Raw genomic sequence first — 26,465 nt, 5'->3', positions numbered from 1 at the left:
GACTGGGACCTAAATGGCAAAAAGCCTGCTATCCAAGCTCAGAAACATCCCTGGCTCCCATCTGAGGCCTCTGCCAGCAGCTCTGGGAACCCAGCAATAAATTAGAATGTCAGCATGATATGGGGTCAGGTGCTACATCCCACCAAGACTACACCTTCTTACTTGTACCCTTGGCTGTCTCCTCCCCAAGACGCTCCTCTTTTTCAGACACATAATACAACACTGGGCTGATGGCCTGAAGGCTGACTTCTCAGTGGCTGCAGCCTCCTGGGCTGACTTCTAAGGGAATAGGTGAATCTGCTCATCCTCTCTGTCCTCTGGAGCTGGCAGACATTGTGTATGTGTGGATGAGGTGGTATATTAGAGCTCCCTGGCACCAGGCTCCTAAATCTACCCCTTTATCCTTCAATTGGTGCTGGTTATTGTGTCTGGGAAGCATACCATCATCTTCAATCTCAAAGCCTAAATCAGAGTGTCTCAAACTTTACTGTACATATGAGCTACTTGGAGATCTTGTTGAAATGCAGATTCTGATGTGATAGGTCTGGGGTGGCCTGAAACTCTGCCTTTATAACAAGTTCCCAGGTGATGCCGATGCTGTTGATCCCAGAGTCACAGGGACCTAAGGGGTCACCTGGAGGGAATGACAGAAACCACAGAGCTCAAGAAGAAGGAAACTAAAATTGCATGTCTGCTGCATGCCAGCTGCTGTGCTAGGTGGGTGAAAGTAGCCGCCTTCTTAATCCTCCCAACAGCCTTGCCAGGAAAGGATTAGGATTCTAATTGCACAGACCAGAGAACAGAAGCTCAGGAGCTACAGACATACACCCAGAGTCACACAGCTGGCAAAAGGAGGCAAGGGTTGAGTTCTTGCATCTGGCTCATGCTCACTTTCTCTACTAAGAGGCTTCCCTATACATGAAGACGAAGCCCTGTCACATTCACAAATGAGGAAATACACCAAGAAGTAAACATATGGAAGATGCTTGGTCTCACACTCTTCATCCAAAATGAAAAGCAAAACAGTGTGAAATGATCTCTCACCAGTCAAAATAGAATAGATACTTTAAAAGAATGATTGCATGTGGGGAAAAGTATTGTAAAATGGGGATTCTCATACGATTCTGGGGAGAGGGTACATTTGGGCAACTGATTGGAAAACAGATGGCACCTATCAAATGCCTTAAAAATGTTCCTGTTCAGTAATTATGCTTTTGGGAATCTATCCTAAAAAGTCTTGAAATTATGTATCTTAGCACTATCCAGGATAAAGAAGTAGTAGAAACAATTTAAATGTGTGACAGAAGAATGAGTTGTAATTTATGAAACATCCACACAATGGAGTTTTATGTAGTCATTGAATTATGGGTATGTAATACCATGAAAATGTTAATGTTATAAAGGAAAAAAGTGGCTTGCAAAATGATACACAGAGAATAATCTAAAATTGATATTTAAAAAATCTAAAACATTAAGCCTAGACAGAGAAAAAAGCCTGAAAGAAATTAAACCGGTATATTAGTGGTTAGGTTTTATTTCTGGAATTAGGAATCATCTTTTAAATGTATTTTCCCAAATGTTTTAAATATACATGTGGCTTTTTTTTTTTTTTTTTTTTTTTTTTTTTTTTTTTTTGAGACGGAGTCTCGCTGTCGCCCAGGCTGGAATGCAGTGGCGCGATCTCGGCTCACTGCAGGCTCCGCCCCCCGGGGTTCACGCCATTCTCCTGCCTCAGCCTCGCGAGTAGCTGGGACTACAGGCGCCCCCCACCTCGCCTGGCTAATTTTTTGTATTTTTAGTAGAGACGGGGTTTCACCGTGTTAGCCAGGATGGTCTTGATCTCCTGACCTCGTGATCCGCCCGCCTCGGCCTCCCAAAGTGCTGGGATTACAGGCGTGAGCCACCGCGCCCGGCCACATGTGGCTTTTATAGTGATTTAAAAATAATGTCCCTTCAAATAAACTTAGGTCTACAGCACTTAATCCAATGACCTAAAATTCAAATGTACACTAAAATTCCATAAACGATTCCTATTTTCTTATTGAATCACATGATAATTTCAGGAGACAAGTGACCTTCACTTCTGATTGACCATTGATTGGCAGTAGTTTCAGTTTCTCTGTCCTCAGCTTCTGTGATTATTAGGTTGGCGCATCAACCTAATAAATATGTCATGATGTCTAAGCAAAAACTCTAACGTCATCTAGAGAGTGATACATTAACGAAACCGTATGAGGGATAATCCATTCATTCAACTGGCTGTGCTCTATGGATGCTGACATGGAAGGCAGTTTGCAAGTGGCCCGCAGTTTGCAAGTGGCCCACAGTCTGGAAGGGGAGAGAAACCAATCAACTCTTGCTGTCTGGAGTGAGCAGAGGCTTTCAGGGCTGATCAGCACAGAGTGTGCTGAAGCGGACTTAGAAGATAAGATGTCCTGAATGACGAGGAGGTGTTAGGCAAGGAAGGGACAGGAAGCTGCTCCAAGCAGGGTTTGCAAAGACTTGAAGGGGAGACATTGACATTGAGAGCATGGTGGTTTCAAAGAGCCACCCCAAAGTGTGGCCTGGCATGAGGGTGCTATGCTTGGGGGAGGGAAGAAATGAGTTAGGAATGGCTGGGATCATCAGGGACTATAGATGCCATGTGGCAGGGTTTTCATTTTATTTGAAAGGTGATGGGGAGCCCCAAGAGGGTTTTAAAGAGGAGAGGATCATGACAGAATTAGACTTTAATGAAGATCACTCTGGCTTCAGAGTGGAAGTGAGACGGTGGGTGGTTCAATTGATAGTGTGGGTGAGCATAGAGAGAACCAGTCAGGGGGTTGTTTGAATAATTGAGGTGAGAAACAATGAAGGGGTGGCCATGGGGAGAGGGAGGCAGTTGGGAGGGAGATTTAGGTGATAAATCAGTAGCTACAGGTCTTGAAAATTAATTGGATGTGGAGGGTTAGGGAGAGGGAGGAACTCCCAGTGACTGTCAGAATGTTTGTAATTGCTAATTTATGTGTTTTTGCTGGCTTGAATGTTACAGTAAATTAAAGGGTAGTTTGAGTGAACAAAATATAATTTAGACACAACGTTTCAGGAGACTATATATATTACTATATATATATACACACACACACACACACACAATGTAAGTGCATCCACTGACCAAATGCCCATATCTTATCCATAAGCAATTGTAAAGATGTAGAGGCCGACTCCTTTCTGGGGCCTCTGGAAGGCTCCCAGCTAGCATTTAGTGCCTTTCCATTGGAGAGAGCAAAGTCAAGACTTTGGGTTTGTGTGATGAGAGCCCCTGCTCTTGGACAGCAAAAGGCACTATTTCCTAGAGGCATTTCCTTCTGATGGATGGTTACCCCAAATGGATGTGGGATATGAAGGGTGGCAAGTGAGAGAGCTATAAAAGTTCAGTAGTTTCTGGGAAGCTCGCAGGGATGTAAGGCTGAACGTCTTTCTGCAGGAGACCTTCCCTCAAAAGGCAAAGAGAATCGTGATATTGTGATTTGCTTTTGTATATTTGTGAAATGCATACACACACAAACACACACGCATGTACTCATTTTGCAGATGAGGCTCTGCACGATTGCGTAGTCTATTTCCCATCATGACACTTGTTATGGCTGAGCGAGCCCGGAGCCTGAGTCTTTGGCTCTTGAGTACTTGCCCTTTCCCATAGGCTGTGCTGAACGCCTTTAAACATTCTGTGTCCACCACTCCCCCGGAGTAGCACCTTGTAAACCGAAAAAAGGAACTGACAGCTTGGGTTGTAGAAAGAGCCCAGACTAACTCCAGTCAGAGCTGAATCCAGGTTCCCTCTCATCCTGGTGACTCTGGGCTTGTCCTGTTTGAACTTCAGGTTTCTTCTCTATAAATCAGAGATAACAGCATCACCTTGTAAGCCTGGGAGGATTAAATGAGATAATGCAGGTAAAGTACCAAGTACATGGTAGGTACTCCATGCCTGTTTCTTCTTTTCTTTCTCTGCGGAGACTTTTAGAGCAGTGAGGCTCTCCCTCTGGCTCATGGGTGTGCTAAGTAGCAGCTCCCCTCTGGGTCTTGAGAAAAGGGACCCAAAATGACAGGTCCAGCTCTGTCTGGCATTCCACACTGTGCACAGAAGCCCTCTTGGTGTAACCCAGCCTTGTGATATTTCTGTATAGTAGTATGGTAATTTCTGCAGCAAAACCTCCCGTAATGGCAAAGACAAAGTCTTCCTTGCTACGTAATGCAATTCATGCTTTTAAATGTTTTTATTTAAAATAAATCGGCCGTGCTGTTGACTCTGGCACAGAACTGTGGGCTGTGTTCTCAGTCTGCCCCTCTGCAGTGCAACGGCTGCCTCGGAGTGAAGTTCACATCCCATCCCTGGGAATCTAGAAGACTGGGTGGGGCTTCTGATGGTGGCTTCCTGATGCTGTGGGGCAGGCCCAGGTCTGGGGTGCAGAGAATTGGGCTCGACACGTGCTCTCTCCTGCTTTTGGGAAAGCCCTCTGACTGTTCTGCTCAGCTGACAGCCTGTGTTCTATTCATCTGAGCATTCTCAAGTTGAGCCCAGTGCCCGTCACAGTGGAACTCAAAGTCTGTTGGGTGAATAAGTCTCCGCTTCACCTTCCCTAAGAAGTGAGTAATAACTCCTGCCTTGAAGGACTGCAATAGAGATGCAGAAGAGAATATGCCAAAGGCTGTGCCTGGTTCATAGTACATGCCTATTAAGTGGGAGTATCCACTATCATTCTTATCATTATTAAAAGTTGAGCACTGCCGGGGTGGGGGTGGGAGCAGGAGCATGACTCTATCCTATGGTTTGTGGCAGCAGCATGCCTCACACACAGTAGGTGTTCAGTCAATGAGACTGGACTTAAAAACCCATTTTCCCTTTTGCCTCCAGCAGGGACGGTAAATCCGATCAGGTTGTTGCTCGGGGCATCTCTCTTCCCTCCTCACTCCTTCCACTCTCCTCTCCTTACCACTTCACCCCTTCAGGGGACACAGTGATAACAGGGCGGGGGGACTACTGTATTTGATGACTCAGGATCTGCCACACATGTTTTCCAACCACGCCCGTAGAAGGGAGAGCTGAACTGGGCTGGGCGAATTATTTTTGGTATTTTCTCCAGCTATTCTGATCTCTAACATTTTGCAGTGGGTGGTTAGAGCTGGTGATTTTCCTTTCTTTTGTGCAAACGAGACCAGAATAAACAGCATAGGGTGAGTCACTTCAGATTCTTAGTGCTTCAATTACTTGAGAACTCCAGGGCCTGATGAAGCTTAGAATGTCACCTTCTCCAGAACAGCCACAAGCAGATGGGAAATGTTCCATATTCTAAGTAGTTGATGGCTTCCCGGCACAGGAAATCTGCTACTAGCTAGCTACTAGTGCCCAGAGAGAAGAGGCAGAAAGGCAAACCAGCATTCAGAAGGCAGCCCCCCTCGATGCCAAGCACTTTACACACATTACTACATATCTTACTTCAGTTAATCTTCACGATGACCTGATGAAGTAATACACTTAATGCCTATGAGGTAATAAATAACAGCCCCGATACATATTTCCTGCCTCCTTGGTAGACATCAGGTCCACTCTCAGCATGTTATATCCATTATCTCCTTGAAGCCTTCCAACAACCCTATGACAGTCATTGCTGTCTCCCCTTCATAGATGAGAACACCGAAGCTCAGACCAGCAAATGAGAAAACCAAAAATTGAACCTGAGTTCTTCTGCCTTTAAAGCCCGTAGTCTTAAGCCCCTGCATTTCCCAAACTGTGTCCTGAGGGACTCTGGGGTCTTCTGAGATGCTCATGGGTAGTATCAGAGATGGGGGAAAAGTTTCGGTGGTTCAAATGGCGTGGGAATTTTGGCTTGCATAAAATCCCACTACCAGAGTGGGCACACAAGTTCCTTTTGAAGGGCCCTGGGTTGTCTGTTAGAGAAAATCGTTGGCTCTGTTGAGCCTAGTCAAGTCTGACTTGCTAGATCATGCAAGCCATTTGTTCATTCCCAGGATGTTCTCAGGGTCCCCTGGGCTCTGCAGAGCAGGGTCATGGACATGCCACACTCTTCCCTGCCAGAGGACCCACAGAACAGTGCAGATGTCCCATGGGGGTTAAGTCTCCAGGGGAAATATTCAATCAATAAAAAGCAGCATTTAAAAAATTACTGTCATGAAAAAGGAACACCATTTTCTTGACTACCCCTGCTAACGTCTAACAGTCCTGCTAATGTCTCATATGGCACTGTTAGTGGAAGAGACACGAAGAAAACCCCTAGTTTAACTCTAGAATAGAGACAGAGCCTTTGCCCCACCCCTGGCCTCCCCAGCTGATCTTCCAGCCTGTGTTTACATGCCTCCAGGGATAGGGAGTTGGCTACCTCACAAAGCATTCTGTGCTACATAGAAAACAGCTGTTGGAAAGGCCTTCCTTCTATTGACGTGAAATATACTTCCAGCAGTTTTTGCACAGTGGCCCCTTTTGCCTCTGAGAGGTCTAAAAAAGTGTGAAGGCCACTGTCATTTCCCCTAGAGTCTCCTGTTCTCCTTGCTAACCATCCCCACTTCCCCATTGACGTGGTTTCCTGCCCCTTGGGAGAAGTGAATACACCTGGAAAGGACAGGAGACTCGAGGCTTTGGGTCCAAATCCTGGATCTCCTAACTATTATAGCATCTGTATGACCTTGGGCAATTCATTTAATTTCTCTAGGTTTCAATGTCTTTATCTGTGGAAAAATATATAACTGGGTAGAATTTTTTGAGGATTAAATAAGTTAATGTGTACAAAGCACCTGGCCTAATTCCTGGTCAATACATGTTATTGATCTCACCTCTCCATCTCTCCACTTCCTCCACCTTTCTAGTACTCTCCTCTGTAGAAGTGTGTTACTATCCCCCATGAGATGCTTAAAGAATTCCAGATGTAGGGCCAGGCGCCGTGGCTCATACCTGTAATCCCAGTACTTTGGGGGGCCGAGGCGGGAAAATTGCTTGATCCCAGGAGTTTGAGACCAGGCTGGGCAACATGATGATACCTTGTCTCTAAAAACAAAAAATTCAAAAATTAGCTGGGTGTGGTGGTGCACACCTGTAGTCCCAGCTACTCTGGAGGCTGAGGTAGGAGGATCACTTGAGCCCAGGAGGAAAAGTTTGCAGTGAGCTGACTTACGCCATTGCACTCCAGCCTGGGCCACAGAGAGAGAACTTGTCTCAAAAAAAATAAAATAAAGTAAAATAAAGAATTCCAGGTGTAGGCAGACCCCTGGAGTGGACAGTGGCTTCAATTCTCTCATTCTAGAAGCCAGTTCTAGGCCTGGCTCTGCTGTAAATCCAAATGAGATCTGGGCCAAGTCACTTTCCCACTCTGGGTTTCTGTTTCCTACATCTGAGGAACAACTCTGCCATTCTGGGGTGCTTGTGAATGTTCAAATACCCTTCCATATTACCGAAAAATAAAAAATTAAAAATTCAGCAAATGATCTGGCTTTCAGAAACAATGGTATAAAACATTTTTACCCCAAACAAAAGAGGTAGAATCTTCAAGGACCAGGAACCAACATGACCGTTCTTTTTGTTTCCTGACTGACTTGAACATTTGAGTTTATCTTCAATTGACCTCAGAATAATAAGAAATCTAACTGATGAGAGTTTGTGTAAAGATTTTAGGCTTCTAAATTCTGCTCCTACCTGGCACTGACAAGAAAAACAAAGTTATTTAAGATGTTTATTTTAAAGAGGACCCAATGAAATGAATTCACTCCTTTCAGATTTGACTTCATAAAAGACCCATAATGTGCATTATGAAGAATTTACTAATTGGGCTTTTTTTAGACCAAATAATTTAATTTTTGTTTGAGCTTTAAAATATGTTTATTGTACAGGAAAATCGTAAGATACTTTTTTTTTTCTGAAAGGTCATCTTAAAGGTAATTATTTAGAATTTAGATTTAGTTTATTCATGAAAACAAAGTTATAAATGGTGATCAGATTCCCCTGCTAGCCCGATAGATGTTTATTTAAACCATTCATAGCTATTGATCATTTATACTTCACTGATGATTGATTTGTATTTTCTTATTGTTACTGCCTTCTGTGGTCCTCCCATCATGCTTCAGGGCTCTATTTTGAATCGAGTGTGTTTGGGAAGGCTATCCTGGAAACTTAACTATTCCCTAGGATTAGGTGGGTTCTCTGTAGTGCAACAAAGAGAGAGTATGGTGGCTTGATACCTGGGATGCTTTTTGTAGTTAAAAGGGAACATAGTGACTGGGGTAATTCTTGTGTCTTTAGTCACAACTCATGGCTTTCCATCTACTGCAGTAACAGTTAAGCAACAAAACTGATGAATAGTTAAATAAAATGTAATATATCCATATGGTGGAATATTATTTAACAATGAAAAATGAAGTACTGATATATGCTACAACATGGATGAACCTCTAAAACGTTATAAGTGAAAGAAGTCAGACACAAAAGGTCACAGGTTGTATGATTCTTATAGGAAATGTCCAGAAAAGGCAAATCTACAGAGATAGAAAGTAGATTAATGAATACTTAGGGCTGTGGAGAATGGGCAGTGACAGTAATGAGCATGGGTTTATTTAGCAGGGTGTTGTTCTAAAATTCTGTTACTGTGATAGATGCATGTCCTTGTGTATGTTACTACAAAACATTGAATTGCACACTTTAAATGGGTGAATTGGCATGCAAATTATATCTCAATAAAGCTTTCTTAAAAAGAGAATTAAGCAGAGCAATTGAGAGGATATTTGTCTCTTGCCTCTGCTCCAACAAGAGCTTTCTCCACTCCCCTGGCTTAATGCTGGCCTGCTGTTCACATAAATAAACAGGAATGTTTGTAGCATGGGGATTTGTAATCTAGTCAATATATTTATATGTTTCTTAAAAGAGAGCATCTTGTGCAAAATACTATTCAATAAAACTACAGTCTAGCAGTACTCAATCAATCAGTTCATCAATCAGCCATTCATTCATTCCTACAACAAACTTTTCCTGACCACCTAGTCTATACTAGATAGCCAGTTCACATCAGGAATCCAGGATCACACAAGGGAAAACAATTCTAACCAGAAGCCCAGTTTCTTACCAGGTAGCTGTGTTCTCACTAGGGAGTCAGGTTCACATCAGGGAGCCGGGTTCATACTAGGAAATCAGATTCTTACCAGAGAGCCATGTTCAGAAAAACGCTTTGATGTACTAAAAGGCCTAATTAACCCTATTTTAGATGCCAACCTGTTCTCACAGAACTGAACCAAAACACAGACAACCATCTCCTTCTCCCTTTTCTTTTTTCTTTCTTTCTTTCTTTTCTTTTTCTTTTTTCTTTTTCAGAAGGAGTCTCTCTGTGTCACTAGGCTGGAGTACAGTAGCGTGATCTCGGCTCACTGCAACCTCCGCCTCCCGGGTTCAAGTGATTCTCCTGCCTCAGCCTCCTGAGTAGCCGGGATTACAGATGTGCGCAACCATGCCTGGCTAATTTTGTATTTTTAGTAGGGACGGGGTTTCACCATGTTGGCCAGGCTGGTCTCAAACTCCTGACCCCAAATGATCCGACCGCCTCAGCCTCCCAAAGTGCTGGGATTACAGGCGTGAGCCACCATGCCCGGCCCCCCTTTTCTAATGTATGTCCCTTAAGAGCAGATTAGTTATTTTTAAAGGAAAAGTCAACAAGCATCCAAACATTTGAGGTTATCAACCAAATTAATTAGTGTACTTTGTGAAAAGAGTTCCAGCATGGCTTCAAAAAGGGAATCTGACTGGCGCATTTAAATATTTCCTTATAGAATATTTGGTATCAAGCCAAAGAGCTTTGAGACAAAGGAGCCTAAAATGGAAGTGTTAAGGTCACCACCATTACGGCTCTCTTAGAAATGGGGTGGCAGTATTGCAGAGAGGATGGACAGTGCGAGTGAAGCGCAGCACCCGAAATCTTACTAGGAGCCTCCTCCACGCCGGATGCTTTGCTAGGACCTACATGGGGCCGGGATCACAGATAGTAGAGACCTAGACTCTGTCTTAGAGGGACAGAGTTTGCTGGGAAGAAGATAAGTCAAAGGGCAATGAAGTCCTGGTCACAGACACCAGATTTTTGCACATGACATTAGAAAGGACAGGGATCTGCAGGCACCTCCATTTGATTTCTTTTCAAGGATTTTACTAATAGACCAGATTCTGGGAAAGGGCTCTCATTGTGGACTACATGAGGCTTGGACACGTTGTCTCAATATGGAAAACAACTTCAGATGCAAGCCAAGAACACAGGGTCAGGTGTTGTGCATGTAAGCTTGGCAAATCCTATCATAAAACCAATGGGGCTGTGTTAGAATTGGCGTTCTCTCTGTCTTGTGTTAATTATTATGCACTTGCTTTCTGGGCTTTGAATTATTCATGAGGCCAGATACAAAATACGATGATTATTGGTAATCTCCAGCTGTGGCACCTGAATGTGCAGAGATGCCACATCTGTTTCTGAAAACTATGGCCTGGGCTAAGGAACTTAGTGTGCTTTGGAGGAGCAGAAGGTGGCAGGGAGGGGAGGAGAGTGGTCAGAGGAGTGAGATCAAGAGGAGAAAGGTAAAGTGATGTTGCTCTCAGAGAAGGTGGAAGTGTGTCGATCAACAAATTTGCTAAAATATAGACAGCAAGAATATATAGAGCAAGGATCTAACTAGAAGGAAGAGCTGGATCAATATCGAATGAATAAATGAATGAATATATGCATGTGGAAACAGGGAGGAGGGGAGGAAAGTGCCTCCTTTGAGCCATTTTATCGAATTCTCACTGCCAGTCAATGAGGCAAGGAGGAAATGGACGCACACCTTGTTCCATTTAATCCTCATGACTTATGATATGGGCATTTGCATCAGTGCTTGACAGTGTTGGCAGCTGGGGTTGCAGAAGAGGCCTGCAGTTGCTCAGTTATTAATGGGGACTTCAGATCATGTTGCCCTATACCCACTGGCCAGACATGATATGGGGGATAGGTGGGCAAAGCTATAAGTATCAGGTACTACTGGTGGTAGGAAGTGATCCAATGCCTTCCTTCCCTGGGAGAAGGAGTAACTCTACAGAGAATGCTGCCAGACTGAGTGCCCAGTCCCTTGGACAGAGTCTGATGGGGAGCTGATAGATGCCTCTTGTCTCTCCACCCACTCCCATCTCTGCTGCTCTTAATAGGAGACCTGGCATAGAAAAGGCACCTCCTGAGTATGAACAGGTCAGCCTTTTTGGGAGGGCAGACCAGCGTTCTATCAAAATGAAAAACACCTGATGGCTTTGATTCAGCAATCCTGGGGAAATCGTTGCATATGTTGAAAACCAAGCCTGTGCTGTGGCAATGTTTGTTATAGCAAGAAACTGAAAACAATCCAAGAGTGCATCATCAGGGGATGGTTCAGTACAATGCCCTGTACAGAGAGGTGAGATATTGATCCCAGCTCTGCCATTTACTGTCTGCGTGATTGGAGTAAGTTACTAACATTTCTGAATCTGAGTTTTCTCGTCTGTAAAATGGGGATGATAATAGTAACTTCCTCACAGGGTTATTGCAAGGATTAGTATGTGTAAAGTGCTTAGAACAGTACCTGGCATCTAGTCAGAAGTTAGTAAATGTGAGTAATTAACAATGCCCCACAAATACAAAATCATTAATAAGAATAAGCCCTCTGATACCTAGGTTTTGCCCTCTGGCCCAGTGGCTATCTAGTCATTTCTGCTCCCAAGGGGTCGCTGACCCCATGGAGGTTAGGGGGACTGGGACTGTGCCCTAATCTTACAGCTCAGAAAGTGAAAAGGGTCACCAGATCAGTACAGCTCTGAGCAGCCAGCCAAGGCTTGGGTGGGAGCCAAACTATGCAGGCAGCCTGACCTGGCTCCTGGGGCTAAGGCAACACTGGCCATAGTCTTTGGTCTCAGCCACCAGCAGCCAGGAAAGGTGAGGAGATATTGGAATTTGTGTTCCCTGGCACCAAAGGAGGCCATGGAAGAGACATTTCCTTAGCCCAGTCACTAATATGGTTACCCAAAACCTTCCCACCATCATCACATTAGACTTTCTTTCCTCTCTTATTTTTTTCATTCATTTATCAAAAATTGTTAGCTCTCCTACCATGTGCCAGGTAGTATCATAAAGATTCTAGGCACTCAGAGACAAAGATGTCTCCCATCTTTTGAGGCACTTGTGATCTACTAGGAAAGACAGGCAAGTAAACAAATAATTACTTGCCTGTGTGAACCCCACACAACAAAGACATCATCTGCTTTGTTATTGGTTTGTTATTGGTTTCCAGCCTTAGAAATTGCCTAGTAACAAACCCAATTGGTTTGTTATTGGTTTGTCACTTGTTATTGGTTTGTTATTGGTTTTCAGCCTTAGAAAGTGCCTAGTAAGTAGTAAGCTCATGCTAATATTTATGGAATAGATATGCCCAATAACATAATCTGTACAAGGTACAGAAGTACTACACACTAACTCTGTTACGAAGGCAAGAAAGTCTTAGAAAGTGATGTATAAATAGGGTTTTGGAAGATGAATAGGAGTTTTTTAGGTTAACACAGCCTGCAGTTTAAGATGTCTATAACATAGCTAAAATTATAATTTTGAGGCCACAGAAAATCACTATGGTGCTTGTTCTCAGATTAATGAAGGCAGAAGCCAGCAAGGAAAAGAGGTTATGAATGTCTCTCCTCTTCTTGACCCCCCAGTCACTCTGGTCATTTTTTTCATAAACCTTGGTGTAATTATATATAATCCACTTATCTGTTTATGTGTTGTTTGGGTCTCTGTCTCTCCAGCTCTTGTAATGGTGTCTGACTTATAGGTTAGTGCTCAATAAATTCTCACTGAGTAAATGAATAAATGGGAAAAGGAAGAGAAGGAAAGAGTGGGCCCTAAGTATCCACAGCCAGGGGCTCTTTCCCTGCCTGGGTAGATCTGAGACAGTGCTGTCCAATAGAAATATAAAAAGAGTCTCATGTGTAATTTCAAATTTTCTAGTAGTCCTTAAGAAAAGTAAAAAGAAATGATAAAATTAATTAATATTATATTTTTCACTCATTACATCCAAAGTAATGTAACTTCGACGTGTAATCAATATACAAAAATTACTGAGATTTATATCTCAATAATATTATTGAAAAAAAGGTCAATAACTTTTTTTTCAAGCCTTTCAAGCATTTGAAATCCAGTGGGTGTTTTTTATTTAGAGCATATCTCAGTTAGGATTGGCCACAGTTGAAGTATTCAGTAGCCACACATGGCCAGTGGCTGCCTGGCAGCGAGGCCCAAGGCCTCCTCCACTCTGTTGCCCAGCATAGACTGTCAGTGGGGCAGGCCTGGGCTTAGCACAGAACTTGCCACCCTAGTTGGAGGGGCACTGGAGGATGTCTGATGAAATGGGAATAAAGTCTTTTAGAATTGTGTCATTTACCCTTTTGCCCCCTCTCCATGTGGCCACCCTGGTATGCCACCTCTTCTTGTCCCTGGCATATGGAGACATTCCCAGGCCCCTCCTGCCTGCAGCTCCAGTACCTATGTTTCTCTTTTGTGCTCTCCCCTTCAGCTTGGGGAGAATTTAGCATTTCCACAGGCATTTGCATTGATCAAGTGTGACAGTGAGACCCAGTTCCCTTGGACATTTAAAATATCAGGACAAAGGAGAGTGAGGAACTGGGCTGTAACTGTGAAGCCAAGGACACCTGGATGCTGTTAGACCTCTTCAACTGTCCTTTCCAAAGCAACCCTGACCTCCAGGCCCTGTAGTTAAGGAACAGGTGGAAAGTACCACAGGCCACAATACTTAAGCCATCCCAGGCATTGTTCTAAGAGCTTTGCATACATTACCTCATAGAAGCCACATAAAAACCCAATCTGATAGGTGCTCTTATTGATCCCATTTAACAGATAAACTGAAGCACAAAGGTGTTAGACAATTTGCTCCAGGATTCAGCTGGTAAGAGGCCAGCCCAGGATTTGAGCTCAGACCATCTTGCTCCAGAGTCTGGCCCTTACCTGTTGTGCTCTAGGAAAGGTGCATATGTGACTCTCCGGGAACTAGGAAGAGACAGAGATCACTTCTCACTGCAGGGGGAGAAGGAAGTAGAGAGATGAGAGAGGAGAGATGAGAGAGTATGGGGTCCAGCAGATAGGTAGGAACTTTGAAAAGGGACTTGAAGGAATCTACAGAGATGACAGGGACAGTATACTCCACATGGGGTCCTTGCTTTTCTCCTCTGAGGCACTCTTAGTGTTGTCAGCACTTGGACAGAGCTAGAAAGCCTCCTGTGCTGTCTTATTGTTTGGGTGTAATTTCAAAACCCAGATAGAATGAGAGCTTAATGGGTATGAAGTCTCCTTTTGGGATGATAAAATGCTCTGGAACTAGACAGTGGTGATGGTTGCAGAACACTGTGAATATACTAAGGGCTACTGAATCGAACACTTGAAAAACGATGGTGAATTTTATGCAATGTAAATGTTATCACAATTGAAAAAAAAGAAGGGGGGTAAGAGGAGATGCAACTTTCACCAGGAAGAAGGAAGAAAGCAAAGCCCATGAGAAGATGAGGCTGCAGGTCCTCCCGAGGAGGCAGGCCCATCTGCACGAGGGTGTGTCACATCCACGTGCGCATGGAACGTCCATGTGGTGTGAGTGCGTGACATCCATGAGACACATGATAGCCACACAATATGTCTCCCACTCATGAGTGTGTAGCACCCACCATCCCAACAAGAAGTCAAGTCAGTCTGAAAACTTCCGGCATGTGAGAGTGATTGTGTATCACTCGGAAGAGAGTATGAGTGACAACTCAGCCAGGCTGCGTCACGTGTGAATGAGCTGGAGTCAAATGTTGACATCGGCCTCCTGCCAGTTACAATCTACATGCACTTCCACTATCCTTCCCTGTACTGGAGCCAAGGCCTGTTGGATCCACCAGCTCTTTCCATTACCCCGCCCAGGCTCGTGCCTGCATCCTTCCAGGAGGAAACAAGGACACAAAGGTGGCACACCTGCATCCCAAGTTCCTCCCTGTCCTCCAGGAGCTGGATTTCAGAGCTGCTAAGACAGAAGCCAAGACACTTGCATGGGGATCCCGAGCTGAGGTTGGGGAAGAGAAAGGTACCCAGATATGCTCAGCAAGTTAGGCAGAGACTGAGAAGTTTCATCCAGAGGAGGAGCCATTCAGGAAGTGGGCACAACTAGCCTCGACATTTCCCTTGAGACTGGAAATACAGGAACACGTGAGACTGTTTAAAGTGGGGTGGTTTGGACAAATCACCTAGCTTCTCTGAGATGGAAAGAGGTGTACCAAGCAAGAGGAGAGCTGAGATGGAGGAGGGGATAGGAAATGCGGGGGGAAAGTGGAATGAAAATGGAACAGAGCTGATAAGCCCTACAGAAATTACAAATAGCCTTCCTGGCTTATCCAGGGTTCATTCGTTCAATCATTCATTTGTGTATTTATTCAAAAAACACCACTGTGCTGAGAGCTGGGGAAGGGTCTGAGGACAGATATGAGGAATGTGGTCTGAGCATGGGGAGAGGTAGAATCCAGGGTGACAAGTGCCCTAGCCGATGTCTGCACTGGCTACACGCAGGGCAGAGAGAAGGGCAAGTGTTTCCACCTGTGGGAGGACGCTCTTGGGCAACATTTCAGGGAAGAGAAAATGCCTGAGCTGGACCTTGAAAGGCAGATGTGTTTTTCCATGCAAAAGGGAGAGGGAAGATACAGTGTGAAGAGCATTCTGGGAGGGGAACAGGGTGAGCATACATGTGGAAACATGAAACGGTACAGCTCATTTCGGGAATTGAAATATGGCCGGAGCCTGGGATGCATGGGAGCCAATAAATAGACGTCTCCTTGTTGCTGGTCTAGCTGGCTGACCTTGGAACAAGCTGCTTTTCCAGTTTTGAGCATGTCTCCATCTGTACAATGAGCGAATCAGATTAGATGTTTCTCAGGGGACTTTCCAGCCCTGGCTGCTCCTGGAGGGAGTGAGCTCCCTATCAACCAACATATTCAAGTGGAGAGCAGGCAACCACTGGTGGGATTCTAGCCTTTGATGGACATTTGAACTACGTAACCTTGAAGGTCCTTTCCAGACCTGAGTTGTCCTGATTCTGGGATTCTGGAGCCCAGATGGGGCCTGTGAACTGTGCCAGGCAGCCAAGGATGGTTATGCAGGACATCTGTTCCCTCCCCTGCATCCCAGGTGAGACCCCTGCTGTTTCATGAAAGTCTGATGTACACACACAGGCTGGCCATTGAATGATTCATTTTCTGGGGTGAGGCACAGGACTACCTTCCACTCTGCCTAATAAATGGTCAGAAGCCCCCATGGGGCTAAAAGCTGGCATCTGGCCACTCTAAAGTGATAGAAGTCAGCTATGGGCTCTGACTTCTGCTATATTAACTCAATATGTATTGGAGCCTCTACTTTGCTGGGCTCAGAAGTTGCTCTGGTGAGACTGTCACTCTTTGGCAGAAGCCAATGCTCAGTGACAGGTAATGAACTATCCAGGACAAAAGGAAGGTGACCTGCCCACCAGTCAGAGACCATGACCAAGGGCAACACCTGCCACCACTTTTGTCTTGGTCACTGCTCACTCTGGCTGCAGAACCAGAGGCAAGTGATGTGAAGGTACAGAGCAGGGGTGTGGACTCAGGGGGCTGGACTTGCAGCTCAGCTCTGCCACTTCCTCAGCTTGGGTATGTGGAAGAACCATGTCTTCTCCATAAGCCTCTGTTTTCCTTGCTGTAAAATGGGGATAATCATGACTGTATGTACCAAATAAAATAATGGGGTCAGTATTGTGTAAGCTGTCACACACAGTGCGAAGGGGGTAAGAAGGGGGGTAAGAGAAGATGCAACTTTCTCCAGGAAGAAGGAAGAAAGCAAAGCCCATGAGAAGATGAGGTGGCAGGTCCTTCCAAGGAGGCAGGCCCATCTGCGCAAGGTTAATGCTGGGCTGGGGTTAATGGTGAGGTTCCCACTCCTAGGTGATATGCAACGAAAATACCTTCTATATGGTTTCAATATAGGGGTCTTTAAAAAATTATTGATTTAAAAATTATTGATTTGTGAATGACTTTGCAGGAATATATCTCTTGTATCTTGTGCTTGGGAGAGAGAAACAGAGAACCTTTTTCTGTTAAACAGAGGAAGAACTAATAAGCTGCCCAGCTTTGGGAGCCTAAGACAGGGCTCTCTTGTCCTTAGGGAGCTGAGCATCGAGGTGCAAAGAGCTGGACAGAGGAGTTGTCTCAGGATCAAATGTCAACCTGTGTGCTAACTATGCTGCCCAGCATGAGGGGAGAGGTGTGGCACCAGGCACGTTCTCCCTATCAGGGTCAGGACATGGCATAAACTGGCTAGGTGTTCATCTTCCCTGCCTTTCAGAGTAAATGTATCTCCATGCCTCCCAGGCCTAGGCCTAATATCTGTGGGAGTTGGCACCCCTTGGAGAGGGAATTCCAGATTGCGGGTACCTGGAGTCTGGTCTGGGGAAGGTGGAATGCTCATGGGCATGGCTCAAGGACTGCTCACGCTATATAGAGGTGCATGGCTGGATGGGGGCCGGAACGGGGCCCCCTGAAGCATGGGGTCTGGGTCCTAGGGTGTCTGGTTGCCCCTAGCTTGTGACGGCTTTCTCTCCTCATGGCTGGACCCTGTTGCCCTGTCCCCAAGGCGTTTGCTGAAGTCCCATCCCAGACTTGATGGGCCATCGCTGCTGATCCCCACCTCCAAACTGACCCTTAGGTGCTGAGTTGGAGACCCATCAGATTGAGGCCTGATGGGTCACTGCGATCAGGGTCCTGGAACTGCTCCCTGACCCCATTATTTCTCAGGCCTAGAGAAATAGGCCTGGGCAGAGGAGTAGCTTCCCAGCCTGCTTCTCTGGTTAGGATCAAGTCTTGCTTCAGCATTTCTCAACAATGGGGTCTTATGCTTTGCTGGCATCACTCTGCCAGCAAAACAATGTTTGCTCAAAATTGAGATGAGCAATGGGGAGGGGGTGAGCAGGGAGCCTGGGGTAGAAGTCAGGACACCTGGGTGATATCCAACTCTGCCACTTATTTTTTTTTATCGTGATAAAACACATCAATTTAAATGTACAATTTTAACTGTTTTTAAATGTACAGTTAAGTGTCACTTTTTTTTAAGAGACCCCATTTTGCTTTGTCACCAAGCCTAGAGTGGCACAATCATGGCTTACTGCAGCTCTGAACTCTTGGGCTCAAGTGATCCTCCCACCTCAGTGTCCTGAGTAGCTAGGACTACAGGTATGAATATGGAGACAGGTAGAATCCAGGGTGACCACCATGCCTGGCTAATTTATTTATTTTATTTTTTGTAGAGATGGGGGTCTTACTACGTTTCCCAGGCTGGTCTGGAACCTCTGGATTCAAGTGATACTCCCATCTCAACAACCCAAGTATCTGGGATTATAGGGGTGAGCCATCATGCCTGGCTAGTGCCACTTATTTTTTCTAAAAATAACTCTAGTGTCCTCTGCAGGATCTGTCCTCTCCTTTATATTCATTCATTACTTTTCTTTTTATCCAACAAATATTTATTGTCTGTGATATCTCCAGCACTATGTTAGATACTTGATCTGTGCTCTTCACAGTTTATGCTAACACACTCCTAAATAAATTTGGAACCTTGGGATGAACTGAATGTTTGCCTCTTCCCCTTCAATTCATATGTTGAATTCCTAGCTCCGGAAGTGATGGTATTTGGAGGTGGAGGCCTTGGGGGATAATTAAGTTTAGGTCAGGTCATGCGGGTGGAACTATCGTGATAGGATTAGTTTCCTTATAAGAGGAGGGAGAGAGAAACTTCCTTTTCCCGTGCCATGCAAGGAAACAGTGAGAAGGAGGCCCTCTGCAAGCCAGGAGAAGAGCCCTCACCAGGAACTGAATTGGCCAAAATGGATCCTCAATCTTAGCCTTCCCAGTCTCCAGATCCGTGAGAAAATAAATTTCTGTAGGTAAGACATCCAGTCTATGGTATGGCAGCCTAGGTATGGTATGGACTGGTATGGTATGGTATGGTATGGTATGGTATGGAATGGTATGGTATGGTATGGTATGGTATGGTATGGTATGGTATGGTATGGTATGGAATGGTATGGTATGGTATGGTATGGTATGGTATGGTATGGTATGGTATGGTACGGTATGGTATGGCAGCCCAAGAAAACTAAGACACACCTCAAACATTTATAAACAGCATCTAAATATACTTTGTTTTGTATTTGTGCCTTAAAAATATTTTCACTACAACTTCGGGCTGCAAATTTCCCTTGTTGAGTTTATGTAAATTGTCAATCCTACAACCTAAATGGTAAAGCCATCATCATTGTCAGGCCAATCAGCCAATTCAGAATCTTTTTCAGCCAAAAAGTCTGACATTTTTTCAATTCAAATAAACCCATTAATATGCATCTCTGTGGCCACTTCTGAACGCTAAGAGAGGAGAGAGATGGACACAGGTAATGCAGAGTCCTTGGCACCTGGCTGCCCTCTTCAGTGGTGCTTGTATTGTGCTTTGTCCTGGGGGTCTTCTTCCTCTGGAGCGATGCATTCTTGTATGGCCCCTTTGGTGGGCACCAAGAGATGCCCACCCCTCAGGGCAATGTCCCCTAGAGGGAGTGAGGCCTGTCTTTCACTTGTGAAGTGGGGGAAGGGGGCTTTGGAAGGGAGACCTGAGAAGGCCTGTCCTGGCAGACTCCAGCTACGTGCCCTGGAGACCACGTGGAAACTGACAGTCTGGGAATGGATTCTTTTACCACTTTCTGTGCCTGTGCACCCCTTGGAAATTCCTCACATACCCTCAGCGGTCTGGGTAAGCCATCAACTTCATCAGTTGAAGACAGCTACACTAGATGATTCCCAAAGCTCCCTTCTAACATTCTAGGATTTGACATCTTGAGCCAAAGCCTATGTTGAGGCTCCACCTAAATCCCAAATCCTCTTTTCCCAACCCCCGCACTGCCTGGCTGTGCGACAGTGCCCTCATGCGCTAGGAGGTTTTCCCTCTAGCAACAGAAAACTCACACACTACACCAGCGTGTGTGTCACTCTCTCCTGAGTTGAATTCTACTATCTGACCCAATTCACATACACACGAACTCTTTCCAGAATTTAAAAACTGAAATGACACTTGAGGTTACGGAATTGGAAATTCACACACACACACACACACACACACACACACACACACACACGGCATAAGCAGCCATTCAGGTATTCTCTACACAAAAGTCTCCACATCTGCCTTTCAACTGGTTTTTTTTTTCTGAACGGCATCAGGCTGGGTGGATGTAGGCCACACATGCTGTGTAGGCTGACGTTGCTTTCACAATAATGATTAGAAGGTCTCAAATTCCAATGTCAGATGACTTGAGGTGCTAGCTCTTTAAAAAGAACCCCTCGTTCTACAGAAAACACACACATAGACACACACACAGATACACACACTTATTTTATTTTATGAAGCAGATTGTCAAGAGAAACCTCCGGTGCACACGCTTACCAAGTGCTGCTTCTGTACTCTTGGTTTTCTTTAGGCGGGACAGCCCTGCTGAGCCCTGGATGCTGTATTGTAAAAGGGAAAGTAGGTCATGGCCACAGGCTGTCAGTCCTCAGCATAAATCAGTTGCAGGGAGATAAAACCTGTCACCCACAAGGAAGTAGGCACGTGGGCACCCACATGGCCACCCTGTCTTCTTCTCTAAGGCTGAGACAACCCATGTTTCTGGGGAATGCATTTTATTACAACCACCAGAATGCCTGGAGCGATTTTTTTTCTTTGAAGTTAGCAGCTTTTTAAAGGAAAGGTGAAGTTCGTAAAAAGCCATGGATGTTATATAACTACACCATCCATCTTTTATGAGGTTCAGGGCAGGCTGAACACCTCCTTGTAATTTACTAAAAGTGGGGACCCCAGAGGCTCTTACTAGGTTTCTCAGCTTCTCTGTGCCTTAGGAAAAGCCGTGGCTATGTGGCCCTGGCTGGGCCCCTGCAGAGTCCGGCTTGGTGGTAGGCTGGCATGGTGGCTTGTGGGTGATGTGTGGAAGTGCAGCGGCAGACCCTGTGGTGGGAGGTGAGTGGTTTCAGAGTGGCCCTCTTCTCTGCCCACAGGCACTCATCTCCCTCATCTCCAGGGTATGAGGAGGGATCCAGTCTTGGATGCTAATTGTCTTGCAGTTCGTTCAGGCTGCAATAACAAAAGCACCTTAGACTGTGTGGCTTAAACAACAAACATTTACTGCCCACCGTTCTGAAGGTTGGGAAGTCCAAGATCAAGGCACCAGCAGGTTGGAAGAGGGACTGCTTCCCAGTTCCTAAATGGCATCTTCTTGCTGTATCCTCACATGGTATAAATGGGAAAAGGAACTCTCTGGTGTCTCTTTTATAAAGGTAATAATCCTAGTTGTGAGGGCTCCACCCCACGACCTAATCACCTCCCAAAATCTTCCACCTCCCAATGCCATCACATTGGGGGTTAGGATTTCAACATATACATCTTGGAGAGGGGGACAACAAACATTCAGACCATAACACTATGTGTGCCCCTGAGTTCCTCTGTGAGTTACCCTGTGGGATCTGGCTGAGGCCAGACACAAAACTGCGGCTGCATCCTTTCTGGTCTTCTCCTGCTTCCTTCGCTCCCTCTCTCCCACAGGCATGTGTCTCTGGTCCCATTTTACTTCTTCTCCATTGCACTTGCCTATAGCCCTCTGTTCTGGAAAGCAAGGTTCACTGCTGGACCCTGGGGCATGAGACGTAAGACACACACAGCCAGAGATGCAGGCAGCCACAGTGGCTCATACATCTTCATTCATAGGAATAACCATATACAAAAGCAAAACCAAACTAGGTCAGTGTGCACCTTCTCCCTCCCCCTTCCCAGGGTCAGGTAGTCCATTTTAACAGGGGCAACCCACACACAGGGCTCCACTCCTGGCCTCCCTCCCTGTAGGGCTGACGTGGGAGGGAGTTCTCTGGTGCTGGCAGTGTTCTAGACCAGGCCAGAGGAGAGCTGAGCCAGGATGAGTCATGCATGGGCTGGGAATTGGTGCCTTCCAGTTCTGAGAGTCCCTGCTCTAATTCCACCTCAAATCATTTTTGTAATGAGTCACAGTATAAGTACAAATTATTTAAACATAAGTGGTTATGGGAGGAGTGACATGCAGACTAGGAAAGCCCGTGGGTAACCATAGCTCAGCTCTCTCAGGTAACAGATACCAGCCGGGCTTCTCAGTGAGTGTTCAGAGGAGCCCTCTGTGCTGCCCTGTCTACGTCTTTGCAGAAGGAACCCGCCCTGGACAGGCCCAGCCTTGGCCTCCATGGAGGCAGCCCTGAACTCTTCTTTGGTGCCAGATTAAGATGAATTTTGCCCCAGGATGGATCAGACCCAGAGTCACACCCGTAACTCATTCATTCAGTGATGAGATTTGGGGCTTTTTGAGCTGATGATATATCATTATTATTATTATTATTTTCTGAGACAGAGTTTTACTCTTGTTGCCCAGGCTGGAGTGCAATGGTGCAATCTCAGCTCACTGCAACCTCCTCCTCCCGGGTTCAAGCGATTCTCCTGCCTCAGCCTCCCGAGTAGCTGGAACTACAGGCATGCACCATCACACCCAGCTAATCTTTTTATTTTTAGTAGAGACAGGGTTTCACCACGTTGGCCAGGATGGTCTTGATCTCTTGACCACATGATCTGCCTGCCTCGGCCTCCCAGAGTGCTGGGATTACAGGGAGTTGAAGATATTTAGACAAGATTTTAGACTTAGAGGTGATGGGTGCTAGAATGGGTTAAGACTTCTGGGGATGTTAGTATGGGGTGAATGTATTTTGCATGAAGGAAGGATGTGAAATTTTGGTAGGCAAAAGGGTCGGCTGTAGTGAGTTCAATGGTGTCTCTTCAAAATTCATGTCCACCTGGAACCTTGAAATGTGACCCTATTTAAAATTAGGGTCTCTCTCTTTTATTTATTTATTTTTTTGGAACAGGATCTTCCTCTGTGTTGCCCAGGCTGGAGTGCAGTGGCACAACCACAGCTCACTGCAACCTTGAACTCCTGGGCTCAAGTGATCCACTAGCCTCAGCCTTCCAAGTAGCTTGGACTACAGGTGCACGCTACTACACCCAGCTAATTTTTGTTTTTGTAGGCATGAGGTCTTGTTATGTTGCCCAGGTTGATCTTGAACACCTGGGCCCAAGTGATCTGCCTGCCTCAGCCTCCCAAAGTGCTGGGATTACAGGTGCATGCCACCATGACTGGCTTGAAAATAGGGTCTTTAGAGATGTAATTAGTTAAGGATTTTGAGACAAAATCATCCTGGATTTAGAGTGGGCTCTAAATTCAATGATGGGTATCTTTATAAGAGAAAACAGAGGGGTATTTGGACACAGAGAGAAATGGGCCATGTGTCAATGGAGGGAGAAATTGCAGTTATACTGCCTTGTACAACTCAAGGAACTCCTGCAGCCACCAGAAGCTGGAAATCTTCCTTAGAGCCCTCAGAGGAAGCATGAGTCTGCCAACACCTCGATTTTGGACTCCTGGCACCAAAATGTGAGACAATAAATTTCTGTTGTTTGAAGCCACATGTTTTGTGGTAATTTATTATAGCAGCCCTAAGACAGGAGATGAAGGGTTCACTGGCATGCCAAGGACATGATGCAGGGACATGTGAGTGTGTGGTGGTGTGTACCTGTAATCCCATTTTGATATAGGGACATGAAGAGTTCATAGTCATGCTGAGGACAGTGCTGCTGAGAAGTCCATCATCCGGGCAGGCCACAGAGCACCATCAGAGCCAGAAGAAGTTATTGTTGGCTTCCAAAAAAGTCCCAAGTGGATGTTAGTGAGGCACAGAATGAGTGCCATCTAGGGCTGGGCCTGAGGCTGCAGAGTGGAGGCCACAGCAGGGTTTGTGGTTGGGGAAGGTATTGGTCTCTGCAATTAGGTAGACCTGACATTCCCACTTAGTAGATTTTTTTTTTTTTTATACGGAGTTGTGCTCTTGTTGCCCAGGCTGGAGTGCAATGGCATGATCTCAGCTCACCGCAACTTCCGCCTCCCGGGTTCAAGTGATTGTCCTGCCTCAGCTTCCCAAGTAGCTGGGATTACAGGCATATACCACCACACTCAGGTGATTTTGTGTTTTTAGTAGAGATGGGGTTTCTCCATGTTGGTCAGGCTGGTCTCGAACTCCCGACCTCGGCCTCCCAAAGTGCTGGGATTACAGGTGTGAGCCACCGCGCCCGGCCTTAGTAGATGTTTGACTCTGGGCAAGTTCTTTGCTTCGAGCTTCAGTTTTCATATCTCTACAATAAATGCAATGTATCTATGTGGCAGGGTTGAGGCAGGATTAAACGAGGTATGCAAGTGGCACAGGGTGGATACTGCACTATTAGTCTCAGCCCATCCTTTGGTGTCGCTATTGCTAACGCTAACTGACATGGCTGGGGTAAGTCCACGCCTTCTGGGAGTCTCAGTCTTCTATGTAGCTATCACTCTTGCTCCATCTCTCACTAACCACCAACGAGAACTTTCCCTGTGCCTCACACTGTGGTCAAGGACTTCTCATACACTATCTCACTAAATCCTTCCCATGGAACTGGGAGCTATTGTTAACTCATTTTACAAATGACGAAACAGGATTCAAACCCGGTAGGCCTGTGTGGTTCTGAAGCCAGAGCCACTCAGCATTGTAATAAAGGCGGCTGTTGTTTTCATGGTCACAGGTTTTTTTTCATTTTTGTTGAAAGCACCATTTCTCTACCTGATTTCATTACCACTCGGGCCTGAAGTCACATGCTGGTGAAGGATCCCACAGGTGAAATCGCAGAGGCTGTGCTGGAGAAACCCTGTGAGAGCTGCACGATGGCACTGCAAGATTTTTGGACTACGAGGCTGCTCCTTGGATTCACTCACCCGGAGAGACGAGGAGGCGCTGGGACTCCAGGGAGGCTGGCAGCGTGGCCCAGGGCAATGTTGACGCTTTGGCTGCAGGGAGCTGCTTCCTTACTGGTCTCCTGCTTCCTCTGTTGCTGCCCTCTGGGCTATTCTTGACATCAGAGCCAGCAAAGACAACATGCTGCTGCTCGGCTCAAAACTTGCCAGATGTCTCCCATTTCATGCCTAGTAAAGCTGCATGCCTACAACGGCCTGCCATCTCTGTGAGATTTGACCTCACCTCCTTTTCCATCTCCTGCCCTGTCAGCTCTGGCCAGACTCTCTTCCCTGTTGTTGCTGAACACACCGGGCCCACTCCTGCCTCAGGGCCTTTGCGTTTGCTGTTCCCTCTGCCTGGAATGTTTTCCCCAACACGGCTCCCCCAACCAATATCCACAAGGCTCACTAATTCCCTTTATTAAAGTCTTTGCTTGGCCGAGAGCGGTAGCTCATGCCTGTAATCACTTGAGATCAGGAGTTTGAGACTAGCCTGGCCAACATGGTGAAACCCCACCTCCACTGAAAGTACAAAAATTAGCCAGGCATGGTGGTGCGTGCCTGTAATCTTAGCTACTCAGGAGGCTGAGGTTGGAAAATCACTTGAACCTGGGAGGCGGAGGTTGCAGCAAGCCAAGATCGCACCACTGTACTCCAGCCTGAATGACAGAGAGAGACTCTGTCTCAAAAAAAAAAAAAAAAAAAAAGTCTTAGTCCCAGCACTTTGGGAGGCCGAGGCAGGCGGATCACAAGGTCAGGAGTTGAAGACCACACTGACCAACATGTGAAAGCCCGTCTCTACTAAAAATACAAAAATTAGCTGGGCGTGGTGGCATGCCCCTGTAATCCCAGCTACTCAGGAGGCTGAGGCAAGATAATTGCTTGAACCCGGGAGGCGGAGGTTGCAGTCAGCCAAGATCGCACCACTGCACTCCAGCCTGGGCAACAGGGTGAGACTCCGTCTCAAAAAAAAAAAGTCTTTGCTCAAATATGAACCCTCTCCTAAGAGCTCTGATTAAAATTGTAATCCCCCGGCCCCAGAAATCCCTGCTCCCATTTCCTGCGTTTGTTTTCTACATAACACTGATTCCATCTGATAGTCTGTATGTTTCACTTATATATTTGTTTACCCTTATACTCCTTATGGCTTAAGTGAAAACTCTGCAGGACAGAGAATTTGTTTTTTGTCTCTTTTGCTTTCTGCTATACACTCTGATGCCTAGAATACCGGCACACAGTAATAGTTCAATAGCTGTTTGTCAAATGAATGAATAAATAAATGAGGATTCTTAAGATCATACAGGGTAATTGGCCTGGGTGCTCAGTGAGTGTTATTAGCCTTCCCACCCTGCCTCCCACACAAAAGTGATTACAAATTTAGAAGAAGGTTTGCTGAGATCTGGGGAGAGCCATAGAGACATTTGCAAACCATCCCAAATTCAAATATTGGGTGGTATTCAGTGTCTACT

General features: G+C 45.7%; 1 protein-coding gene across 2 annotated transcripts in view; it reads right to left on the bottom strand.

Moving 5' to 3' along the window:
- Nucleotides 1–26,465, bottom strand: part of ASIC2 (acid sensing ion channel subunit 2) — a 1,146,249-nt gene that overhangs the window by 200,346 nt on the left and 919,438 nt on the right. The window lies entirely within an intron of this gene.

This window comes from Pan paniscus, chromosome 19 (assembly GCF_029289425.2).
Source record: "Pan paniscus chromosome 19, NHGRI_mPanPan1-v2.0_pri, whole genome shotgun sequence".
In the NCBI taxonomy this organism is placed as follows: Eukaryota; Metazoa; Chordata; class Mammalia; order Primates; family Hominidae; genus Pan; species Pan paniscus.
The sequence above is the reverse complement of the archived record's forward strand: the minus strand, read 5'-3'. Positions and strand labels throughout refer to the sequence as shown.